Raw genomic sequence first — 6,000 nt, forward strand, 5'->3', positions numbered from 1 at the left:
TTCATTCAGTAAGAACTTCTACTGTTCTCATTAACATTGTTGGTCTGTGCAATTTTATTTACTTTCTAATAGATGAGGCAAGGAACAAGCAGGCCAGAGAAAGACAACTGTCTGCATTCTGGAGGTACTACTTGGCTAGAGAAGGCACTGAAGAGGTTTTCTCTCATCAAAACTGAATTGCAACCTTTTTTTTTTTTTTTTTTTTTTAACAACAATTTTATAAAAACATAAGCTGCAAGACCTGGCATTGTGCAACTATCATAAATCAAGTAGCTGAAGGCATTACTTATTTCAATTTCAAACTCATACACCCCAACCAAGAAATTAAACTAGTTGCAGATAAATTCCAGATAATCTTCTGATTTGAGATTTTAGTTCCAGTTCCTGTACAGCTTCCCAAATTTTCTACCTTTATGTTGATTCCCTGTTTTGGCATGAATAATTTTTGGGATGAATCTTGAGATATTTCCTGTAAAACAAGAAACTGAAAATGCTGTTATGTGTTTTTTGTTTGTTTGTTTGTTTGTTTTTTAATGCAACCCAGTGCTTTTTACAGAAGCAGAGCATATTTCTCTGAGTATATTTGAATTCAAGTAACAGGAACAAGTTTCTCTGTTCTCAGTTCCAAGCCTTTTTCAGCACAGGCAGCCCCAAACCTCTTGCTCGATCTAGTTTTTGTTCATGGTCACATTCCAGCTGCTGTTTCTCTGCTTGGGTCTGGCTTTTTTTTGCTAACTTGTTTGTATCAGCAGAGTTTCTCTTCACTGCTGTGTTTGTTAACACATGTATACATATGCATGCATATACAAACACATGCATGCACACACACTGTTCTGCATTCAAATCAATCCCATACGCCTGTGCTATTTCCCACACGCGGGGAGAGCCCATGGGACCATGCAGCTCCGTGGTTGCTGTGGCCTCCGCATGGCTCAGTCCCTGTGTGACTGATTTGCTCCTATTTTAGCCATCACCAGACAAAGGGGTCCCTCTAAATTGTTTCCTCAAATAGGCTGAATGTAAGTAATTATCATGCCCAGAAACTTCAGTTAAGTCATGCAATTGTCCACAGATCAAAGACATGCTTATGGGGAATTTAGCTGATAGAGAGAGATAGATCATTCTTTATGGCTCTCTTGTTCTGCAGATGGCACAGCTTGGGACTGAGCAATATCTATTCCTGAAAACCAAGGTTTTCATTTTTACCAGAAAACATCTATGGCTTCTTGTGTGCTTACCTTTAGTCACTGTGTTAACAGGAATGGTTTGAACTGATCTGTCTTCAGGAACCCATATTGCTTGTGAATGCAGGATACACTGAAACACCATTTTAGGGGTGTGTATAGAAAACAACATATAACACATGACTTTACTTCTACTTTGGCATACACATTTTCTGGAAATGTCCTCTTCAGTGAGTTGTAGGTAGTTTAAATTCCACATATTTAAATGATGTTTTTAGTAAAAATTTCAGCTTGACTTTTTTTCCATTAGGTATCTAGTGGATCTGATCAATATTGTTCTTATTTAAGTTTGAAATTTTTATTGGAATGCAGGGAGAGTGTCCAAAGATAAAACTTAGGGACTGGACTGCCAGTGTGGTGTTAGTTTGCAGAGATATAAAAGTGGTTTCTGTGTTTTGAAACTGAGGTGCAGCATTACCTTGAGACTGGCTACGGGTGGTCCTGCTCTGGCAGACTCAGTTACCTTTGCTTAAAGTTTCAAGAGTCCAAAACCCCATTGTTAATTTTTGTTTGTTTGTTCCCTGCTTCAATTTTAAATTTAGAAGTGGTATCTTATCCTGTCTTAGACAGGAGGAAACGGTCTCAAGCTGCACCAGGGAAGGTTTAGAGTGGACATTAGGAAGAATGTATTCACCGAGAAGGTGGTCAAACATTGGAAAAGGCTGCCCAAGGAAGTGGTGGAGTCCCCTTCCCTGGAGTTATTTATAGGATGTGTGGATGGAACACTATGGGACATGGCTTAGCGTTGGAACTTGGCAGGTCAGGTTGGTGGTTGAACTTGATGATCTTGAAGGTCTTTGCCAACCCAGATGGTTCTATGATTCTGTGATTTTATGAACTTGTAGGTTCTTTGGTGGATCCTGTATCTGCCAGCTTTCATTTGTGACACACGTTGGAAAAGTGTGTATAGAGCTTTCCTTCCCTGACAGAGAATACTCATCATGGCTGGTTTTACCTCTTCATTTGTCTCTCAGAACAAGAAGTACTTTTGTTAGTGCAGCTTATCAGTTAGTTTGAAACTATTTAGACAAGAAGTCATTTAAACAATTTTATTTCCAGGGGTTTAACAACAAACATAAAATGCATATTGATCCTTGGAGCAGATCTTACTTCTTTTTTATAAAAAGCAGCTCAATTTATTGTAGTGAGGGTCCCAAAACTGATGACTCAAGGTACTCAAGATGCAGTCTCACCAGTGCTGCATCCAAGGGGATAATCCCTGCCCTAGGCCTGCTGGCCACACCGTTTCTGGTGCAGGCCAGGAGGCCGTTGGCCCTCTTAGCCAGCTGGGCCACAGCTAGCTCACATCAGCCTGCTGTCAACCAACACCCCCAGGTTCTTTTCTGCCGTGTAACTTTCCAACCACCTGCCCCAAGCCTGTACCACTACAAGGGGTTGTTATGCCCCAAGTGCAGCACCCAGCAGTTAGCCCTGCTGAGTGCCACACAACTGGATGCATCCCACTCACCTAGCCTGTCCAGATCCTTCTGCAGAGTCTTCCCAGCCTTAACCAGATCAACGCTCCTGCACAGCTTGGTGTGCTGTTAGTATTTCTAGGTTAAACAGGTAGTGATTTAGGACAAGACTGTGGTCTAGCCTGCTTGCTTGTGTGAGAAATGTAAAAGGGTTTAGGATGGCTTCCTTATTCGTGTTTTTTGCTAGTACATGAGTAGATGCAGGTGGTAGTAGCAGATGGGAAGAATAAGAGGACTATGGATGTTTGATGATGTGGTTCCCAGCCTGTTGGTAGAAATAATAGCTCTGTAATGTTCCAGTTGTGTAGGTTGTGTCAAGGTCACAATTGTCTTCTGCTTCATGAAAAAAAAATAATTCATAAGCAGAGATGGAAATGGACTTTCCCCCAAAATGAGAGAAAATTTGTAGAGACCTAGATACTTCGGTGACATCATGGTTCATGCTCTCTTAGCAAAGAAAATTGTGCTCAGTGCAAATCATGTCTACACTGGTCTGAGACCTCCAGGGACTTGACCTATCCTGAGCAGAGGAAGGATTTTAGAGGAAGCTTTTATGTTGTTCTGAGGTGTTTCACCTACCAGCTCTCCTTTGGTCTGTTCCACATCTCAGTGTGGCATAGACGTCACATCCCTACTGTCCAACTATAGCAGCCCTTTACTGACTATGGACTTCTATACAAGGAAAATTATTTCTGTAGTGGTGATTCTTCCTGGAACCACATAAACATGTTGTAGTGGCAAAGGAACATACACTACTGAGTAATGAGACTGCACTGTGGATTATCATCACTTGCTTTTCTAATACATTCAGAAAGAAAGATGTTAAATACTGATATACAAGTGAAAAAACAATGGAGAGTTGGTTATGATTGGCATTTGGCTCTACAGTCATTATACTGTGGAATGGAAGGATGCAGGTATTTGAGGAAAAATAACTAAAGAACAAAATTTTTCAGATGAATTATGGTGCTTCCTTGGAGGGAGTGTTTTCCCATCAACATTGAGGGATTCAGAATTGTTTCTATCATTTCAAGTGCAGAAGGGTTATTTAATTGTTGAGAAGTCTCCAAATGCATCATCCTGACAGGATACTTCAGCTGATCTATCAGCTGGCTAATATCAGGTGTCTGGGGAAATGTTCATTTTCCTAAAATAATTTCTCAGGCATCTAAGCTTTCACTGGGAAGTTTGAATATATTCTCCTGTCCTTAGCACACCTAATATAAAGAAATTGTCCAAGATTTTTTTTTCATCCCTTTCCTGTAGTATCTTAGAATTTGTTTGCTACATTTTCTGCTCTGTTCTGTCACTGCAGCTTTTAAAGTCCCCAGTCACAGTCAGTAACAGGCACTATCCCAAAACATATCAAAACAGTCCTGAATTAACTCACAGGACTCCCAGTGCTGAGAGGCCGTTTGTACAGGCAGATATTTGTGCCAGCAGTAAGATTCTTGCAGGACTGCGTCCTTAGACAACAAGTAATATATCAAGTAGAATAAAATAAAGGAACCAGTGAAATATAAACAGTCTTACCATATATTTGTTTCTATTGTTAATATAGATAGATGGAGATGTTCATGGAATCTAAAGGACTACATTTTTGGCTACAGCATGGCAAGCTGCTTTATGTATGAGCTGTATGTAATTATATTGAAAACAAACTTTGCTTCGAGAACATTTTTGGCTACACTCTGCAATAACACAAAGGGCCTTTGTTTTGCTCTCAGCAGAGTTATTTATGTATTACAAAGGACTTACTAAAGGACACTTTCATCTGATGGTATTCATCCACTAACTCACATTTAAATATTGTGAGTTATGTTCATACAGACCATAATTACTAATGTGATCAACTAGACAAAGATCTCTGAAACTAGAAATGGATTTGATCTATAGAATCAGACCTGGAACAGCAGTGCAGAGTGGGGTTTGAGATCCAGGGCTTTGAATCAGCCAGAATGGAAAATGTGACAAGAGGCTTTGCATAATTCACATCAATTATAATCATCTTCAGTTGAATTGAAAATAAGGCTTTTGGTCTCTTAAATGGAAAAAAGGTCGCAGAGGAGAGAGGGACTAACTAGCTGTGGGGAAGAAAGGAATCATGGGGTAAAACGGGTGTGTGAGTATCTGCCAAAAACTTGCAAGACCTTAGGAAGCTGGATAGAGGGGACTGCACTTTTCCCTGGCTCACCTAAAATAGTCATTACATTAAAGGATTACTTACAGAACTACTGCTTCCCCAAAATTATTCCTGCCTCACCAGCAGGACTTGTGAAACATCTAACTACAGCTGTCTGTTTTACTTCAAATAAAGCATGACCATGAAAAAGCTCTTTAGGGCCCCATTCAGGCCACTTACTCTCAGTAAAACCTTTGGTTTTGCCACTGCTGAGGTATCCAGGCTTAGGAGTGCACACAACAATTCAGAACACTGCTTCTGCAAGGCTGAAAGACCCTACGGCACCAATGGAGGAGGCACTTATGATAGTGAAGTTAATTTTGTGAATCAGTCTGAATGTAGCTCTGATTCTTTCTTTTAATTTGGTTTCCCATCTGTGTTCAGTAGTTATTTGCCTGGCTGGATTCTTGTAAAATCAAGCACTTTATAAGAGTACAGAGCAATGAGATGCTGCAAAAAGGGAGGTTATATAAATATAATCCAATTACATAAGCTTCTTCAGATGAATTGCACTTTCATTACCATAACCCTCTGCTACATCCTTGTTGTTTATTCATGCTATTAGTGGTTGAAGAGACTAGATGTTATTTCAGATGAGGAATCCCAGCCTTATTTTCTTTACTCGGTGAAGAATTTTGTTTTGAACATACGAACTGCTTGCAGGTCACATTGCCTCATCTGTAGCTGCAAACACTAAATGTTTCTAAACATAGGGCTTTCTGAAGAATTTCAGAATTTCTTTACTACAGCATTTCCCTCTGTGCCATTTCCAGGATCAACTATGACCTCTAGCTATAATCTAACTCAAAGTTCATTGTCATTCTATGGAAAATGACAACAAACACTGGAGGGAAGAAAGTGTATGTGCTAGGCTTAGTAAGTAAGTAGACCAGCAAGGCATCATGATTAGCTCTGTTTACAGGCTATTCCTTGACATCATACTAATCTTGATTTAGTTATTAACTAAAAGTTGTGGATTCTAAGCAGATCCTTACTGTTCTCAGTGATTGATGGCATTGTTCCATTGTTTCTTTTAGAAACCAGTGAGGGGCAGCAGGTTTTCACATGGAAAATATTACTGTCTTTCATGTTTAAGGAA

Source organism: Anas acuta, chromosome Z, assembly GCF_963932015.1.
Source record: "Anas acuta chromosome Z, bAnaAcu1.1, whole genome shotgun sequence".
NCBI lineage: Eukaryota > Metazoa > Chordata > Aves > Anseriformes > Anatidae > Anas > Anas acuta.